This window comes from Lissotriton vulgaris, chromosome 1_1, assembly GCF_964263255.1.
Source record: "Lissotriton vulgaris chromosome 1_1, aLisVul1.2, whole genome shotgun sequence".
NCBI lineage: Eukaryota > Metazoa > Chordata > Amphibia > Caudata > Salamandridae > Lissotriton > Lissotriton vulgaris.
In genome coordinates, this window is record NC_141685.1 from 1,143,908,385 (window position 1) to 1,143,929,249 (window position 20,865).

Consider the following 20,865-nt stretch of genomic DNA (forward strand, 5'->3'; position numbering starts at 1 on the left):
GTAACACCATTATAAGAACTGTACAGACCCCGATCCTGCGCCTCCAAGGCGGAACTTCACACACCCACTAGTGTTCTCCCTCCTCCCTCACGGAGCACGATAACGGAGCCTCCAGCCTGATGACATACCTGACCGGTCTGTACTGTTCAATAGAAGAAATGTCAATTACCATGAGTTTGTATTCAGAAAAGTTGCGCGCACGGCTGACCGTGGCTGAATGTTGACGCCACGCCGGCCATTGGTCCACTTTGTACCCAGGAGCTAAGATGCAACAATAAAAAAAAGAAAAAAAAAGAAGAAAAAAAAAAAAAGGAAGGCCCACACACACACAGACACGCGCGCACCCCCCCACACACACGCAGGAACGCACCTACACACACGCACGCACACACATACAGAGACACACCCCGCCGCCGCCGCCTACATACAAGCGCCCCCCCCCAGCCCCACTTACCGCCATTCTAAACTCTTGTGCTTTATTCCTCTCATTTTACAGTGTGCTGCTCTCAGTCGCAAAGTTGTCCATCATTTATTTCGACCGCCCTTTCTCCGCCGCTCGCCACGAACACCTCCCACTTCCACGAACACCTCCCACTTTCGGTTTGGGTCGCACTCAGTTGGTTTTGTTTCACTGCAATGGTCGCTACCTCTGCTCCTCACCTCGCCTTCCCCTTCAGTCCAAGCTTTCGTCATCTCGTGTCTTTGACACCCGCCCTGTTTCTGTCTTCGTCGCTTTTCCTCCCCCTAGCCCAGCCCTCCAACTGCCATGTCTCTCGCCCGCCCCTTCAACTCTTTCCTCCCACTTCCGGTCCTGCCCTCCCTCTCTTTCAGGAATGTCAGTACATTCCATGTTGTCCCGCAACACGATTGGGGGTTAGGGGTCCATGGACGAAACTTAGCCTCCGATAGGCCACCTTCTTCGTCGTGTCCTCTTCAGCATTGGATCACGCACACCAGAGCTGCTCCCATTGGTTGCCAGGGCAGAGAGGACAAGGAAGTGCTACGCGTGTGTCAGTCTGGCTGGCAGTGAGTGTGAGGCAGGGAGCCTCGGAGTACTGGAGGGGTCCAGGCTGGGGCAGGGCGGGGGCCTGGGAGAGGCGTCAGGGCACACGAGAGTCGAGGTGGTGCTGTGTACGGGGCAGGCAAGGAGGACACTGTGACTGAGACCGTGGGTATGGGGCAGTAGTAACTCTGAGGGTACGGTGGCCGGCAGGGGTCAGCGCCCCAGGGTTGAGCCCGGGGGTGTCCAGCTCAGGACAACGGCGGCCAGAGGAGTCCAGGACGGATCACTAGAGAGCAGTGGCCGGGAGGGGGCCAGGGTGGCTCAGAGCCCTGGCTTGGATGGAGCCCCCAGTCCCAGCATGGAGGGGGCGATGCACAAGTGGACCAACTACTACAGCGGTGAGAGCCTTACCTCTGAGTGTTAATGCACGGGTTTATCATGTCATCATCTTCGGCAGGTGCGTGTGTCTGCACTGTATGCACACTCCATTCATACATTCCCTCCATCTCCCTTCAGACCCTCGGTGTCACAAGCTTGACTCACCCGCAGTCATTCATTAATCTCGCTGACCTCTCGCAGGGAGTCTGCTGCAACACAAGACTTAGAGGCAAACCCCCAATGCTACTCATCACTCCACAAGTCCCAAGAACAAGTCTTCATGAAACGCATCTTTTCGAGCCCTGCACAAAACAAGATGGGACTCTGCACCTCTCTCTCGATCTTCAAACTAAACTGGGCACTCTGATCTCGGGTCTTGGCACCCAGTCTCACCTGGTCCTTGGCCCCCAGTCTCACCTGGTCCTGTCGCTGGATGCTGCTTTGTTTGCATGTGTCCCATTATTAAGCCTCCCCACTGCCCCTGCCTTCTAAGACTGACTCTTCCTTAAGTCGCATGCCTGTTATCTTCCATATTGTTTTGCTGTAAATACCGCCCTTTCGTAGTAATATTGTCTTCACCCGACAATAAAATTCACATGTAAAGTGCTTTGTTCCTCTGCGAATAAATAGTGTTATATCAAAAAAATTATAATAAATAAACTCAATAGCCTTTAAAGCTGTGCTGTGAACTTGTGTTTGCCACAAGGCTTGTTTAACGTGCTCTGTTGAGTCAGAGACAATTGTAAGTGCATCTCGATAGAGTTAAAACAATATACATTGTTCGGTCCATGCTGTCACGTGTTTAAGGACATCCGCCTATGTGAGATATCCGAATTGTATTTGACTTGTACAAAAGGTCTGCCCATTGTGTTTAGTTGTCAGTGCGTTTTATTTTAATATTGCATGTTGCCGTTGGCATTGTGGTAGCCGACTATGAGGCATGCGAGTGCTGTGTGTGTTGTACCCTTGCTACACTTTACTTTGGTGGCTCCGGCCTGTGTCTGCAGGCAGGCATAGTTTAAAGGCATCTCAACTTTGTAAATGCCACCAGGCTCATTGAAATCATCAGGAAAGCACAGCAAAGTGTAATAAGCAGGAAGAAATGCATGTTATGAGATGAGTTGGATCTTAATGCACTCTGATCTCCCTGCATCCCAGATAGGACATGCAGGTAGCCTGTCGAGCAGCTTGCAGAGCTAGAAGCCCAACCTGCGGATCCTGGTACGAGAAGACTAGAGCTAACTTCAAGTCGTGTTTTGTGGGTTTTCCTGATACATAAAATATAGGTTTCAGATTATTCTCACCGCAAAGATGGCTTAGAGGGTTTTCATCCCTTTTTTAACGTCCTCTGCATTTATTCTTTACGTTGTGGCCTACACCAGTGATTCTGTATTTACATGTGTTCAGTTTCTACCTACTTTCTGCCAATCATGCTCCCTTTTCTTGCACATGGTGCATGTCTACTGCCCCAGTGTCTTTGTCAGTGAACCACATCCAAACTGCGAGTGTTTGCTCATCATTGTTTCCTAACAAATGTGCTTCATTAATACATTCTGCCCTCTTAGTGTCTATGTCAGGATACTCTGACAGTTTTGGGTAACATTTGCTCCAACAAATGCAAACATATTTTTAGTTTGTATTTCTACGCAGGTTGTTGTTCATGTTTTATCCTGCTTACCCAGCAAATTCAATGCGTAAGGTTATCATGCAATTTGGAGGAAGTCCAAGATATGGTATTAGTTCAGTGGCAAAAGTAGAGATCTGGATTGGCTCTTAGAGCAGAGTATGTGCCGAGCCATATGCAAATCCGGCAGTAAATGGTTTGAAAACAAGTGATAAAGACTTCACAATGGAAACCTTTATTTTTCAACATATTTCAGTGTTTTGATTAAGTATGTACGAATGTATCCCCGAATTGAGTATCATTTATTGAAAAATATATATTTTAATCCACCAACACATCCACCACCACCTCATCCACCACCACCTCATCCACCACCACCACATCCACTACATCCACCAACACCACATCCACCACCACCACATCCACATCCACTGCCACCACATCCACCACCACCACATCCACAACATCCACCACCACATCCACATCCACCACTACCAGATCCACCACCACCGCACCCATCACCACCACATCCACATCCACATCCACCACCACCACGTCCACCACGTCAACCACATCCACCACCACCACATCCACCACATCCACCTCCACCACCACCACCACCACCACATCCACCACCTCATCCACCACATCCACATTTACCACCACCACAACCACATCCACCACAACCACATCCACCACAACCACATCCACCACCACACCCACCACCACCACATCATCCACCACCACGTCATCCACCACATCCACATCATCCACCGCCTTATTCACCACCACATTCACATCCACATCCACCACCACCACATCCACCACCACATCCACCACCACCATCACCACCTCAACCACCACCACCACATCCACCACCACCACATCCACCACCACCACATCCACCACAACATCCACCACCACCTCAACCACCGCCACCACCACCACATCCACCACCACATCATCCACATCCACCACCACATCATCCACCGCCACCACCACATTCACCACCACATTCACCACCACATCCACCACCCCCACATCCACCACCCCCACATCCACCACCCCCACATCCACCACCCCCACATCCACCACCACCACATCCACCACCACCTCAACCACCACCACCACCACATCCGCCACCACCACATCCACCACCACCACATCCACCACCACATCCACCACCACCACATCCACCACAACCACATCCACCACCACCACATCCACCACCACCACATCCACCACCACCACATCCACCACCACCACATCCACCTCACCACCACCACATCCACCACCACATCCACCTCACCACCACCACATCCACCTCACCACCACCACACCCAGCACCACCACACCCAGCACCACCGCACCCAGCACCACCGCACCCACCACCACCACATCCACCACCACCTCATCCACCGCCACCACTGCCACATCCACCACCACATCCACCACCACCACCACATCCACCACCACCACATCCACCACCACCACATCCACCACCACCTCATCCACCGCCACCACTGCCACCACCACATTAACCACATCCATAACCACATCCACCACCACCACATCCACCACCACCACCTCACCACCACCACACCCACCACCACCACCACCACCACATCCACCACTACCTCATCCACCACCTCATCCACCACCACATCCACCACAACCACATCCAACACCACCACAACCACATCCACCACCACGTCATCCACCACCACCACGTCATCCACCACCACCACATCCACCTCCACCTCCACCACCACCACCACCACAACCACATCCACCACCACATACACCACCACATCCACCACCACCGTCACCACCACCGTCACCACCACCACCACCACCACCATTGCCACCACAACCACATCCACCACCACATCCACCACCACCACATTAACCACATCCACCACCACCACATCCACCACCACCACATCCACCACCCCCACATCCACATCCACATCCACCACATCGACCACCACCACATCCACCACAACCACCGCCACATCCACCACCATCTCAACCACATCCACAACCACCACATCCACAACCACCACATCCACAACCACCACATCCACAACCACCACATCCACATCCACCACCACCACATCCACCACCTCATCCACCACATCCACCACCTCATCCACCACATCCACCACCACAACATCCACCTCCACCTCCACCACATCCACCACCACCACATCTACCATCACCATGTGTGTGTGTGGCTCTGTGTGTGTGTGTGTGGCTCTGTGTGTGTGTGTGTGGCTCTGTGTGTGGCTCTGTGTGTGTGTGGCTCTCTGTCAGTGTGGGTGCAAATGCAATAGGTCTCGCATTTGCGAGAGATTAAGCTAATGGCATTGTAAACGACAATGCCATTTATTTATCTGTTTTCAAATCCAACACATAAATACAAAATTTGTCATTTACAATGCCAATAGCTCTAACTTTTGCAAAGGCGAGACCGTTGCATTGTAAATGCTTCTTTAAAGGAAGACAGTCATAATTGTGATGCAGTGGGCCCCCCAATTATTTAAGACCCTATTTAGTGTCAAAGCAAGGTCTTTGCAGGCTCTTTAAACTTACATGGCTGGCATTTTTTTCTATTGGCAACCCTTTTTTGTATTCCTTTTCATGAAATGCATCTTCACACTACAGCAGTAAGTTTAAAATGCAAATGTAAGGAATAGACAGAGTCGGGGCCCAGGGTGGACTGGAAAAAGAAAAAAAAACGAAGCTAAGGTAACCAATTTCCAACTGTATGCAAATGGCCTTTAAAGACCTGTGAAAAACTCGGCTGTGCTGGAGTCTTAATAAGACTCCAGACACTGCCCAGCCGAGCCCACAGCAGCACACCCACTGACCTCTGGCCCCGGGGCACTCGGAGGTCTTCAGAATAAATGAAGACAGCCTGGAAATGCAGCAAATAAACATCACTGCACTTCCAGGCGTATTCATTTACATGTGCTGGCCTTTGCGCCCCCCCAGGGGGGCGCGCCCCACAGTTTGAAGAACTATGAGTTAAGAGATAAAGGGGTGGAGCAGTTGCGGTGCGGTGTAGGGGTGATGGGGGGATAATGGGAGCGGAGATGTTCTGAGGAGTGGATGAGTCGGGAGAAGGTGGGTGCGGATAAGTGTGTATGAGAAGGTGTAAGGATGAGTTGGGGGAGGAGGATGTAGGGAGGGAGGATCTGGGTGGGGAGAGGTATGATTCGGAGGGTGTGGTTATGGGCAGGGTTATTTTCGGGATTTGCTATCAGCACCTTTACGCCCAAGAGCATTTGCTGCACTATTTAAGATTATATCATTTCATATATTTCGTCCATATTGAAGCAGAAGTTGTTGTGGTATGTGGAGCCCATGTTTTGGTCTCGAAGGAATGAAGAAACAGTTTTATTGACATTTTTCATGGAATTTTTTCTAACTGTGGACACACTTTGGTTAACCGGTTATTTCTGTCTTTGGCAAATGTTGGAAAACACCAAGGCAGTATGTGGGTAAAGTGTGATTAAGTTACCAAATATTTCCTTCATTAGGATTTCCAGTCCTACCCCAATAGTTTTGCCTATGTCATTGCCACCACAGTGCACAATCATGAGATCTGGATGTTAACAATCCGCAATCCTTGCAACCAAAGGCAGCAATTGATGCTACTTTAAACTTCTCTAGCCGACCCAAGTAATATCTACATTGTGTAAACCTAGGTCCTGGTCAATGCCACTCTTTCTAGCATTCTCTGGCCCAAAATACAAAACTATTGGCCACAATCCAGACTGCCCATTATGGACAGAAGCAGGAGTAGCACACAGGATAAGATCAACTTAGCCTTTTACAGATCCATATAGGCAATGTCACACCCACTGACACAGTTATAGAGCCGTTTATATATCCAGCACTTATATTCAGCATATATTTTAGGATTAGTACTGAACATATAAAGTGATAATATAACAAATTAGTGTGGTATGTGCAATGTTATCTATTTGAAGTGATATACTGTGCAGTTTTTTTAATACACTGTTCAAGGGTGATTCTTATACAGTACTTAATTTATGTTGTATATGTATAAAATATGAGAACAGTAATACAGAAGTGCATTGCAGGTGTGTAAGTTATAGTTAGCTCAGGTAACTATCACTGAATTTCCTTGATTATATGTGTAAAATCTGCACCGAAGTAGAACTTCACTGAGAGAAAGTGCCTCTTTTGACATGGTTAGCCCCCACTTTATTTCTGGTATTGATGTGGTTTCAATTGTAGTGCACAGGGTCCCTGCCAACGCGGTCCAGTGCTTCTTACCTAAGTCCCTAGCAAAAGGTACCAGAGTACCGAGGGGGCGTGTTTTGGACGCCGGAGAAGATGGCGGCGGAGCCCTTACCTTCTCTCATGGCACAGCTTCACCTCGTTTCTTCTGGTGTTATCTTTTCCTCAGGAACAATTGCCGGAATGTGAGGTGCGCCTCCGAACCTCTTTTAACGGAGCTCCCTACATGTTTTATTACAGAACTGGACGAGGTGCAACAGCGCGGTCCAGGCCGGATCACCCTCCGTTCCCTGTTAAGCCCTCCCACGAAGCGTCTCGTATGAGAGATCCCGCTGCTTCTGCATGCCATGGAGATGATGCGGACAGGACGGGGGCTCCCGGCCAATTGTAGTTAAGCGGCGGGAAGATCTCGAGCTCATCAGGCCTCCGGAGAGCAGTCACGGAGTGAGTCTTCCGCCACCGCCGCATGTTACCGCGGCGTAATAGATTTTTAAAAAAAAAGGGGTTTACGGCGATCAACCGCGCATGGCTGCATCAGGTGAATAAATGCCATAAATCAATGTGGCGATGTGATCCGGCTCTTTTCACAGCCAGCCTTTTAGTTTCTTTATTAAGCGCAATCGCTATGCAATGTCTGGATGGCTCCTGAGAGGTACTGCGCGAGCAGACACAAAATGGCAGGCCACCCCTTGTTGTAAATATTTTTGTCCACCCTAAGCGTGGAAGGGTATACTCAGATGTGAGTCCCTTGCTCATTGCACCATCAGGATTCAAGCAAGCCGGGCCGAAGACAGCTGAAATGCCAGAAACCGGTCCCCGGTAGCTTGTTTCCTTCCCAGTGTAAGAATTGGCTTTTGTAGTTTGGTTTGCCCTGTTCCCATCATGCACTGGGACAGGAACAGACTAATTTGCATACAGCCAGGTTCTGAAACTGGGATGGTGCAGTGAGCTAAAAAACGGTGTTGGATCTAGCCCTGATCTCTTGACTGGGTGAGAGTATTCTGTTTAATTCAGAGACTCTGTCCCTCACCACCCCTTGTTGTAAATATATGATGATTTTAATAGCTAGGCACTGCGCGCTGGAGCCTGAGAGAATCTGATGCACTGAGGCACTGCAGCAAATCGACTTTCAAAGGTCTAATGTGGCTTAATGTGGCCAGCAGCACATATGATGTCTCAGGTCCACTAAATGGCATCTACTTGGCATATGTACAACTAGTTTGTTACCCCTTTGATATCTTAACTCCAACACTGTGGTCACTGGTGGTCATTTAGGTTCAACTGCACCATTCTGGAAGGACATCAATGTTTAGTCAGTGCAGTGTTTTGCCTCCGCTGCCTGACTTTAAAATGGCTGCCATCTTGGTCTGCCCATGTTTGTCCTTGCCTCGCGTGATCCTAAAGTGGATGCCTGAAAGAAAATGGATGTTTAATGGATACCTAACTGGATCCCATGGATGCTTAATGGTTGCTTAAATAGGATGCTTAAATATGTATTCTGATCTTCCAGATTAGGCTGCCTGTCAACTCTTTGCCAACTCGCTACCAGCATTATGCCAGTAATCACAATAAATATAGTACTGGGTCTGTACTCTCAACTTACCACTACTGATTTGGTGACAAGGCCTTGCAACACGTCATCCCACTTGCTCATCTTGCCTTCGGATCCCTCAGCGAACAATCTTCAGAGGATACATTGCTCACGACCACAAAACGTCGCTTACAAATTGTTCAACATGAGTGAAAAGGATTCTAAAAACCTCAAGAGGCTTAAGGCCGACCCGCCGAACCCAGACTCCCCCACCAAAGGTAAAAGGGACCTAAACGCCACTATTCTGAACAAGTTAGCAGACGTGCATGATCTGGCAAAATCAACAAAAGAAGAAATTTCTACAATCAGACAAGACATTAGAGATACCAATGCCAGACTGTCCGAAACGGAGAACAGAATAAGCCACTTAGAGGATACAGAGACAAAAGTCTGCAAGTCCCTCAAAAACTTATCAACCACATCGGATTACATGACTAGGAGGTTATCTGAGCTTGAAGACAGAAATCGGAGAGGGAACCTACGCATCTTTGGAATTCCGGAGGATGCTTTTGATACTTGCATCTCCTTTCTGGAATCGTGGTTCACACAAGCAACTAACCTGTCCTTCCACCATCCGCTTGAATTTGACCGAGCCCATAGGGTTTCCTCAAGAATTATTCCAAACCAAAAGGGTCCAAGGCCAATTGTGTGCAAGCCTTTGCGTTACCAACATGTTGAACAAATCTTGGCCTTCATGCGTAAAAACAATCATATTTTATGGAAATCCAGCAAAATCTATATCTCTCAGGACTACAGCAAAGAGACGGTGGACATTAGGAAAGGCTTTCTTGCTCTTCGACCCAGATTGCGCTCCATAAATTACCAATTTTGGTTTTGCAGGCCCAGCAAGGTTCCGTGTGGTCATTTAAGGGGTTCCCCAAGTGTTTATTGATCCCCAAAGGCTCAAAAGATTCCTCGATGGTCCGGATGAACTTTCTATGGACACGACTATGCCTGGTCATTCTTCTTCTGGCCCTTCTACTGGTGGCACATGAGTATTCTTCTGAATTACTTTAATACAATGCTGTTGGTTCAATTCTTTGGAATATGTTAACACTCATGACCGATGGTGGTAGAATCTCAGTTGCTTGAAATGTCTGATCTGTGTTAAATCCAGGTTACTCACCTGTAAGATTTCGATCCAATTCTTATTTGCACATAGCCTTTTAATAAGGTTTTAGCTAGGTCATTGTTTACCCATTGAACGGTCCAATGGGACATTACCGGTCGCTAGTCTTTGTTCTCATGCGTAAATGTGACTGCTTAAATGTGTATAAGTGGTTTCTCACTCATGCGTGTTATTGGTTCACAAATGTAGAATGTGTTATTAACTACGATCGGTTTCCAACAATCCTACTTGAGTTTCGACCAGGTTAGGTACTCGTAAAATCGTAAAGTTGTTCACCGACTTTTCCTTGCACTTGGGGCTCTAATATGGCATCATTTTGGTCAATGTATGCTCGTTTTATTGAATGATGGGGGTATTACTGGTTACTATTCACTGGCCTCCTGCTTACATGTGAATAAGCGGTTCTCACTCATATATGCATTTCATGCCTGCACTAACATACCACTAGCTCGCTCTTGCTCATGTTAGGAGCTTCATTTCAAGATAATCTCATCAACGTTTACCTGCCTCTAATCCTACAAATGTTAATTAAATACCCGTATTGGCTAGCCCTTGCAGCCAAGGATTTAGCGACAACACATATCATGCTTTCTGCCATTCGAATGGTCCACGTCATTGGCTGCCTCACATTTAGTTAATATCAGTTACACAGTTAACCTCCATTGTTCTGAAGATGTATATGTTTTCAATAGCATAACATGGTTTTAGTAAATGCCATGGGAGGGGAGCTATTTTCCCCTGGTTACCATGCTTACTAGTTTTTCTCTAGGTAGGGTGGGGGAAGAGGGGATGGGGAGGGGTTTCAGTATATTTTGTTTGCTTTTTTGTGTGTCGTTATTATTTTCCTTGCTGAGATGCCATTCTTTGCTCAAGTGGCAATCTCCATTTCCCAAGTGCCAATTTCTGGTTTCAACATCAGATGTCAGTTTGATGGGGCATTCCGACACAACCGACTATCACGCTGTCCCAATATGTAGCACATAATGTCTGTTTGTCTCAACAATACAAGTCTGCCTCGATTATGCGTCCATTTGAGTGTACATTATGTCGCAAGAATAATAGGAGGAACTTGTGCCCAGTGTCCTACCTTGCCAACCCTCCGCTGCTGTGGTTCGAACTCACTGCCAACTTACTCCAACTGCTGTGTACAACTCCCGCTCAGACAGTCAATCCATTTAGGGCGGAAATATTTAGATCTCAATAACAGCGACGGGATTGGTTTACATGGATGTTATGTTAGCAAAAATTTGTTAAGCGCACTGCCACCGATTGGTTTCCTGGCGCTGTAAGAGACAGAGTTTGGGGCCGGAACGTTAGTAGTATGCTTGTTGGTAAAGCCAGGTCTTTAAGGGTTTCCTAAATAACAAGAGGTCTGGACATAGCCGAATCTCAATAGGGAAGGCATTCCACATGCGGGGGCCAAGGTGCCTCAGCTGCAGCCGCCCGAGCGTGTGCGTTTAAAGGGTGGTATCTGTAGGAGACATTGGTGTGCCGAGTGAAGATTCAGGGACGGGGCATGCTTCATGATGAGTTTTGCAATAAATTTAGGGCTTCTGCCATGAAGCGCTTTAAAGATCATACAACCAACTTTGAAGATGCAACGTTGAGCCACAGGGACCCAGTGAAGTGCCTTCAAGAGGGGAGTGGCAGGTTGCCATCTGGGCTGGTACAAAATCAGTCTAGCTTCCTGGTTTTGGACCATCTGAAGACGTTTCAGGAGGTACTGAGGGAGGCCTAAATAGATCGAATTTGTATAATCAAGGTGGGAGACTACAGTAGCAATCACCACCTGTGTTAAGGCTTCTAGGGTCAGGAAGCGACAGACCTTCCGGATTTTCCTGAGTTGGAAAAGGCACTTGGAGACCACCTGGCCCACTTGTGTTTTAAGAGAGAGGTCGCTATTCAAAGTGACATCAAGCGTCTTTGCTGAAACTGAAGGGATAGGTGCCTGACCCATATCTGTAGGCCAGTAGTGTGCACCCCAGTATTTAACACTGTACCCTGTCAAAACCAGTTCGGTTTTTCCTGGATTCAGTTTCAAATGATTTTGGTCCATCCACACTTGGATGAACCTCATTGTTGACTGAAAGATGGAAATGGATGTTGCCGAATTATTAATTGTAAAAAGTAGTTGCAGGTCATCCGCATAATTGAGCATAGTAACCGGTTTATTTCTGAGGGCCTGGATTAAGGGGAAGATGTAAAAGTTAAACAAGTGGGGTGACAGGGACAAACCCTGAGGTACACCGCACGTGATGGCCTGCTTGGTGCCAACTAAGTCACCCAGACGAACTGCCTGGGAGCGATCTTCTAAGAAGGACTTCACACATATAACTCACTATAATGTCAACTACTACACCCAAAACCCCTTCGGGGACCTCAATTTTGAATAATCTAAAAATACTTTTGCTTAACGTAAAAGCACTAAGCCATCCGGTTAAGCGGAGGAAGATCTTGGACTACCTCCAGAAGCAAAAAGGATATGTCCTCTTACAAGAGACAAAAATCGATGCCAAACAATTAAACACACTTAAAAATAGATTTTACAATGAAGTTGCTGGCTCTGAAGCGGTGGGCAACAAAAATGGCGTTCTGACCCTCATAGCGAAAAAAATCATTGAAATAGGGGCCCACACGGCCGATAGTGAAGGGAGATGGGTTACAACCAAATTGACTAAAGACAACACAGAATTCTTTATTACCAAAGTCTACGGGCCCAATACCAGCGAGTTAGACTTTTGGAATGCTCTTTCTAAACAGAAGGAAACTATCCCAGACTCAAGTATGCATATTTTGGCAGTAGACTTTAACCTACCTTTAGATCCCTCCCTGGACAGGGACTCTCGATGTGCTTATCGCAGTAACAACTCTCATAAAGCCTTTACTCAATCAACTGGATTCCTGGAGATTACAAAATCCCACAGGTAGGGAATACACGTTTTACTCTCCACCTCACAATTCCTACTCACTTATAGACTACCTATTTATCACCAGTAACACCACTGCTAGAACAGTAGAGACGTCAGTTGAACCCAGGGTGGTTTCAGATCATTCCTGTATCTCCTTGTCCATATCTAATATTAAACCAATAACCTGCAAATCCCTTTGGAGACTAAACGATGAGGTACTAGAGAAAGAACATAGGAAAAGCATAGAACAGGAAATTCAGAGTTACCTCTTGAACAATAAACGGAATGACCCGTCTGACCTAACCCGCTGGGAGGCTCTGAAAAGCACCAAGGATTACAATAAAACACTTGTCGAATTAGAGAAGGAAATCTTACTACTAGAAAGCCAACACATTGCATCTAGAGATGCGTCAATAATGAAGGATTTGGTAAACAAAAAATATGATAATAAAATAATAAATAATAGAGCTGGGGTACGGCTGAATAAGCAGAAGTTCAGGCTTTGTGAATCCAATAAGGCTGGTAAAAGCCTTGCAGCGTACTTAAAGTGCAGAAAAATACAATAAGTAGTATTAAAGACCATAATGGCGTAATTCATTCTGATCCAGATAAGATCGCTGAAATTTTTAAACTTTTCTATAATACCTTGTATTCTAAGAACAAAGATGTTGGACCAGAATTCAGGAATATCTCAGTGAGTGTGACCTTCCAGCCCTAACAGATTTAGAACGATCAGAACTCAACAGCCCAATAACATCCCGTGAAATTGAAAAATCTATTAAATTGCTCAAGTGTGGGAATTCCCCAAGTCCACATGGGTTTAGTGCAAAATTTTATAAGTGCTTCCCCTCGCTTTTGGTTCCTCCCCTCTTACATCTATTTGACGAATTTAGAGAGACAGGCAAAGTCACAGGAACATTGGCCGAAGCTATTATCACAGTACTACCTAAAGAAGGGAAAGATCCAACACTTCCCTAAAATTATAGGCCGATTTCCCTTATTAACTTAGACTAAGCTTTACGCAATGATTTTAGCTAACCGCCTACAAAAATGGTTACCTAAACTTATTCACCCATCACAGGTTGGTTTTTTAAAGAATAGATTGTCTAACGACAACCAGGGTCTTAGCACATGTTTTGGAAAAGGCTAAACTTACCACCTCACCTACAGTAGCCATCACGTTCGATGCTGAAAAGGCATTCGACAAAGTTGACTGGACTTATCTAGAAGCGGCACTGAATAAATTTGGATTAGGAGAGACTTTTACGCGTATGGTCTTGTCATATTTCAATCTGTCAGACAGGGTCCGTGCAGGAGGATCGATCTCACCCACCTTCCAACTCCAACAAGGAACTAGACAGGGTTGTCACCTTTCCCCCTCACTATTCCTACTCGCCATTGAACCATTCTTGTTCCACATCAGGAACAATGAACATATCTGGGGTCCATTTTAATAACTACACGGTCAAGATTACAGCTTTCGCCGATGATGTCTTAGTAGTTTCTGAAGAGGCTGATAAGGCTATCCCCACACTCATGTCTACAATAGACAACTTCTCAAAGGTCTCCGGCTACAAACGAAACAAAGATAAAACTGAAGTAAAACTCCTAAACAATCTCGGTAGTAAAGAGGTTATGGGTGACTCTGGCCTAACATGGCAATCTAAAAGTTTTCAATATTTAGGCCTTAACTTTGAGAAAGACCTAATATCTTCTCTCCACACTAATGAACTCGGTCTATAAGAAGATATCCACATTATTGGAAGGATGGTCACCTAAATACCTCTCATGGTGGGGCAGGGCTGAAACCCTGAAAATGATGGTGACGCCCTTGGTCAATTACCTTGCTAGCATGCTCCAGATTACTTTTTCCTCTGATTTTTTTAACAAGATCTATAAGCTCTTCAACACGTTCCTACGGCAGGGTAAGAAGCCCAGAATATCATTGAGTAATCTACAGCTTTCTAAGGTAAAAGGCGGTCTGGGTCTTCCTAACTTTAGGAACTATCAAACGGCATTTCTCTGCAAGCAAGGAGCCAACTGGCTGTCAGTGCAACAGGACTATACTCCAGTATGGCTGGACATAGAAAGGTCACTCATTGATAGAATGCCTTTATCTGCCCTCCTCACCATGGATCTAGCTCACCTTCCTCACTCACAATATGTTCTCCTTAACACCAAAAGAGCACTTCTACGAATAAACCACCTTTATAAGCTTAAAATAAATAGGTCCAACATGACCTCTTTATGGAGAAATCCCTCGCTCCGGATTGAAGGTAGCATGCTCTACTGGGAGCACTGGTCTCACAAAGGTATAAATCTAACTAAAGACCTCTTTACAGGACCCATCCAGTTACCTTTCTCAACCCTCCAGAGCCAACACAATTTAACCCCCATGGATTTTCTAAGACTTCCTAAAATTGAAATCTCTCCTTTCAACACGCTCTATTAAATCCTATTATCCATCATTAGTCTCTCAATTGACATTGCTAATGAAGTCTGGTCACGCCATCTCCAAAATATACAAGCTCCTGTCACCTAACCCAAGAAAAGCGCATAAACATAATGAAGTTAAGTGGTAATCCGAACCGAACTCCACTGATCTAATTTGATTGAGGGGGAAATATATAGCACAGTCTTCTCGAATACAATATCTCCTATTCTATGACAGACTAAGTACATGTTACTCAGTAGGTCATATTGGACGCCAGAAAAACTTTAAACTCCACCTACGCGACAGCCCGACATGTTGGAACTGTAACTCTGCTGATGGAGACTACACCCACATGTTCTTTACCTGCCCCACCTTACAGCCATAATGGGAATAAAATATACAAATGTATAGGCCACATTTTCACTGGGCATCCTGGATCCAACTCTGGTCAATGATAACGATCAACATCTGATGGAACTCTTGCTTACCCTAGCCTGTAAGGTTATATTGTGCTAATTGAAATATGCTAATGACGTGTCCTTTAGAATCTGGCAAGAATGGCTGTCCTTCCTAAGAGGTGCAGACAACCCGGCACTTCATTCCTCCCCATGGCGCAAGAATCACCGGAAACTTTGGAAATCCCCAGACGCCTCATCACTATCATTTGATCCCCGTGAATTTAACCTATTGTGAAATATTTGATCTACATTGTATAGCCACTGCTATGAAGCTGTATGCTGTAACTACCTAATTCCTTTATAAGTCATCATAATGCTTACTCAATTGGTCACGCTTGGTATTTTACGATGCTCAATGTTATTTTCTTATCCTGTAACCCACAGGTGAACAACGGCTGCAATTAATAGGCACTTGAACACGTATGTATCTTTTGGTTAGCTTGTATCTTTGTTAGTATGTATATATTGATCATGTATTATTGGTTACTATTTCATTTTTCTTCCTCTTCATTCTATGTATGCATTTTCTTTCATTTTGTTTTTTCTTCATTAAAAATGATTTGAACACAAAAAAAATGAACCAGAGTACCAATGGCGTGAGGACTGGAAAGGGTCCCATACGGACCCCTCACCTAGGCCATGCAGACTGCCACTGCAGCATGCTTTGCCTGGGGTAGACAAAATGACAAAGTCAACATGGCACACTACCGGTGTGCTATGCCAGTTAGCACTGCCTAAGATATAGGTACATCACCCCTCTAGCAGGCCTTAACAGCCCTAAGGCAGGGTGCACTAGATCCCAGGTATGGGGATATCTGCACGAGCAGATATGCCCCAACATTATTGGGGTCTATTCCTTGATATTGTATGTGCCAGTGAACGCATAGAGAGTACATGGGCTGGAAACTCAACTTTAGTTCCCCAGCACCATAACCACTTCACTGAACACAGGAGTGTTTGGTACCAAGCTACTCGCAATAGCCCAACACTGATGCCATTTTAAGATTTATTGGAATGTACTCAAGAGGGCACCTCAGGTGCCCCCTGAAAAGCAACCTACCCTGGTGTGGCACCAACTGGAGTTTTTTTAAGGTAAGGTAGGCGTTGGAGTTTGCAGGCAGATACACAAATGTTTCTGGACCCCTGGATAGACAGCCTTTGCTCTCCGGGACTAGAATCCATGCACATTATGGGCAGAGGTGTAACACCTCCTCCTACAGGATGGGCCAGTGCTGGAAGTGTCAAAGGAATGCCACCTTTATAATGAGCCCAGCCTCTGCAGCTAGCAGCAGATGACAGCCCTGTTTTTACACCCCCACTGTGGGTGGGAAAACTTAGAAAGGCTAGTAGTGCCCAACGCTTATCAACTCCATCGCACTGGTGGAGGCAAAGTTAAGAACACTTTTCAGTCTCCTCCATCTTGCAGATGAGGGAACTCCTAAACTGGGCTAGGACAATGCCCCCTCCCACCTGAGGGTGTCACAGTAGGACGTGTAGTCATCCCAGATGAGGTGCCATTAGCCTGACCTGCTACTCTCCTAAAATGCCTACTAAATCTAGTATTTAGGAAGCTCCCGGAGACCATGAAACAAGTTACCTGTGACCCAAGTATGAAGACATTGCACAGCAATTCCTTAAGACTTTGCTACTGGCCGGTCTTCAGCTTCCAATACCCTGCAAGAAGACGCCTGTACTTCAGCCAGCAATTTCCAGAAGCCCCAAGAATACGACCCACACTTTGAAAAAGACAACTCCAGAGGACAGTAGTTCTGTAACAAACAATCCAACACTAAAGACTCCAGTGCCCTGCAGATCCATGAGTCATGTCCACTCTGCACTAGAAGCCAACAGCCCGTGTCCAGGTGGCCCACTGTCTACAAACCGGTTCCTCAGCAATCCGGATCTCCTGTCCAACCTTGGCTTACCCTCCAAATCTCCATGATGCCTGCAGCCTGAATACATAGGCTCCTGGTCAGCTCCAGTAAGACTCCGACATCTAAAGGCACCCCTGCACTTGAAGCATGTGCCTTGGTGAGCTCCATCAACAGTGCCCCCACTTTCTTACCTCTGCTGTTAGTCTTCCTCCTGCAACCTCTAGCGTGACAGCTGCAGTTGGTCTTTTGAAAGCAGAATCCTCATTGAAAAGCATTGGGCGCCAGACACCAAAATTGCATCCTGTTGCCCACTGTGCTGCTGGTGGTTTGCTTTTGCTTTGTAGGCCCTCTGTGCTTAATCTAACCCCTAAAGCTTGGCCCCTGCAAAAGATTCACTTACCTGTAAGCAGTGTACCTTTGAGCCCCCCCCAGTCTAATCAAATTGGGCCAAACTCAGATTTTGACCTCTGAATCTGGCCACCCAGGTGCCACTGGTGGTGCAGTTGGTACTCACCTGACCTTTGGTTCCACAGGCTGGAATTCGAAGTGCTGCACTTGTTAAATCGCTTTACTGTTTCCATCCATAGGATAACATTGAACTGATCAGAAATTGCAGTCAACTTTTTAAAGTGAAAACTATTTTTAGTTAACATACTTACCTTATTGTGAAGATCTAAAATAAAACATGCTTATTTTTATAAAATTGATGGGGGGGAATCTCCCTTTTGATTTGTGTCCATTATTTGTTAGTGTTAAGCAATAAATGTCTTACACGCCTCTGTTAGGCCTAAGGCTGCTCTCCCACACTACCACTAATAGAGTACTTTGGGTTTTACATTAAGCCCTGAACTCTGCATGGTGTAACCCCCTACTGGCATACCATATACAGAGCCAGCTACGTTTTTTAACATTTTATTTCTGAAAGTACCCGTAACATTTATTTTACCAGTATATACGCACACCTATATACAGATTTTACCAGGGTTTGCAGCACTGCTGCTTAGTATTTACCACAACCAGATATGCCTAAACTACTTCCAGCCTGCCTATTCCAATTAAAAAATGCTTTGCTGTGTATCGTGATCAATCTTGCTTTTCCCCTCCACACTATTTGAAGTTGACAGAAGGACCAGCTTTCGATTAATTAAGCCTCTACTGGCTCTACTAATCTAAACCTCCGCCCTAAAGGACTATCTGGCAATTGCCCAGCAAGTCATGGTTATCCCATTGGGGTGGGCCTACCACCACTCAATTTCCCTACACATGACGGATAGTCCGAGAAAGCTCCCTGCACCTCTGGCCATCTGGTATGAAAAACTCCTGCTTTGAGCGGATTCTCAACACCGTAAGTTGAGTGGGTGCTTCCAAAACAGGTCCCACTCAAGACTACAGTACACTGAAGGGGGGTCTCCTAATGGTAGGATCTCCATACAGTAGAGATCTGCTAGAGTGGCAGAAACTGTAGGCACCATCCTCCTGGTAGATCTGCAACTACCTCCCTATGCATAGTTTATAGTGCTATCTACTTGGGAGCCTCCCAATCCACTCTAAACAAGCTACAGGTGATCCAGAATAGTGCCGCAAAAACCCTTTTCCTGATTCCCCGCAAGATCTGAGCTAAGAGACTTCCACTGGCTACACATTAGGAAGAGAATCGAATTTAAGAGCATGTGCATTGTCCACAGTGCATTCTGGCGAAAGGGGGCCACCATCAATCACTCGCTTGTCACCCCCTATATCCCAAACAGGCAGCTTAGGTCTGCCAATGCCTTCCAAATCTTAACACCTAGGATTCGAAGGGCCAGGTGCGGGGGATCGAGCGTTCTTTCAACTCGGCAGGCCTTTGGAACTCCTTGCTCCTTCCTCTTCGTTCAGAGCCTAATCGGTCCAAGTTAAAAACCCTACTATTCAACAAATAAGTCAGCTCATGTCCCTCAATCACACGTTCAGTCCATAGCGCTAAAAACCTCAGGGTAGCTATCGTGCTCTACAAAAACTAATTTAATTCCATTATAAGACATGAAATACATCAGAGGCTGATGTCTTGGTGGACCACCACCTATACACGAGTATCTAGCTATCAGTTATGATGCTGCAGTGCAAAAGTAATACAAGCTGGTGACCGCAGGGAAATGGAAAGGATAGGTCTCGCCAGTCACATCGAAAATCCTTGTTTTAGAAGAAAAATTTACTCAAAGGGCAAAGGAGCCGTCGGAGGCTACGAGCTTGCAACGGGTACAAAAAAACTCGATTTGCACAAACGTATTATGTACCTGTATGTCTAGAAGCACGAAGACAGATTGAGACCAAACCATGCTTCAAAGTAAAGTCTAATTTGGGTGATCATAATTAGACCTGGTAATTACCACTACCCTATTGTGTGGTACTGAACGAATAACTGTCTCCAGAATTCTGCTTCAAAATAAAGTTGAACAGGGAATCCGTTTACCACCATAATTACTGCCTAATTTGCATCAGTCTTATTTCTATCAGAATCATCTCAGGGTTTTTTCCGGTTAAATACTGTTGTAGTCTAGTACTGTTTTTCTGCTAATATAGCCTCACAGTTCAGTAAGGTTCAAGTAAGTTACACTAAATTGTACTTAAATTTATATAGCTCTTCCTTAAGCAGCAAAGTACATTTGCAAAGGGGGAGCACAGTACAGTGAAATGCTGGCGATGGACCTGCATGTTAGTTGCTCAGCCTATATAGGAGTTTAATTAAGGTCATACATCTGGAACTGAGCAATGATCAAGTTGCGTCGCTATGCCTGTGTGAATCTGAAAAGTGCTAAGTAGCTCAACTATTTAATGCTAAGTAATACACTGGTTAGCGAGTGCCGTCTGGCCTACATTTGAAGTGTTTGGTTATGTGAATATTACTGAAACCAAGCTTTCTTACTCACAAGTGTGAGGATAGATGTGGCTGCATTAGCCAATACCTGCAATCGATCTGGTCCATTCATAGTTTGTTCCTCCAGTCCAGTTGTCACAAGTGGATACCTGGCACTAACTAGGGGCATGAATTCTGTGAACACCCTACAATTATTTTATGTTCCCAGGGCTAACCCAAGACCGTGGCATTTTCCAGATAGCAAACGTCCTCCGCCACAATGAACTTGGGCTCCAAGGGCTAGGGGTGTTGTGGGGAGTGTGCTATAGAAAGCGTTCTCAAACATCCATATTAAGGCAG

General features: G+C 46.0%; 1 protein-coding gene across 1 annotated transcript in view; it reads left to right on the forward strand.

Annotated features, from left to right (window-relative positions):
• Window positions 1-822: 822 nt before the first annotated feature.
• The window catches only part of LOC147748807 (zinc finger MYM-type protein 1-like), a 42,514-nt gene continuing 22,471 nt past the window's right edge, over window positions 823-20,865 (forward strand). Inside the window, exon 1 of the mRNA XM_086928538.1 lies at window positions 823-1,401. The gene's annotated coding sequence lies outside the window, so the exon portion shown is untranslated. The remainder of the gene's footprint in view (window positions 1,402-20,865) is intronic.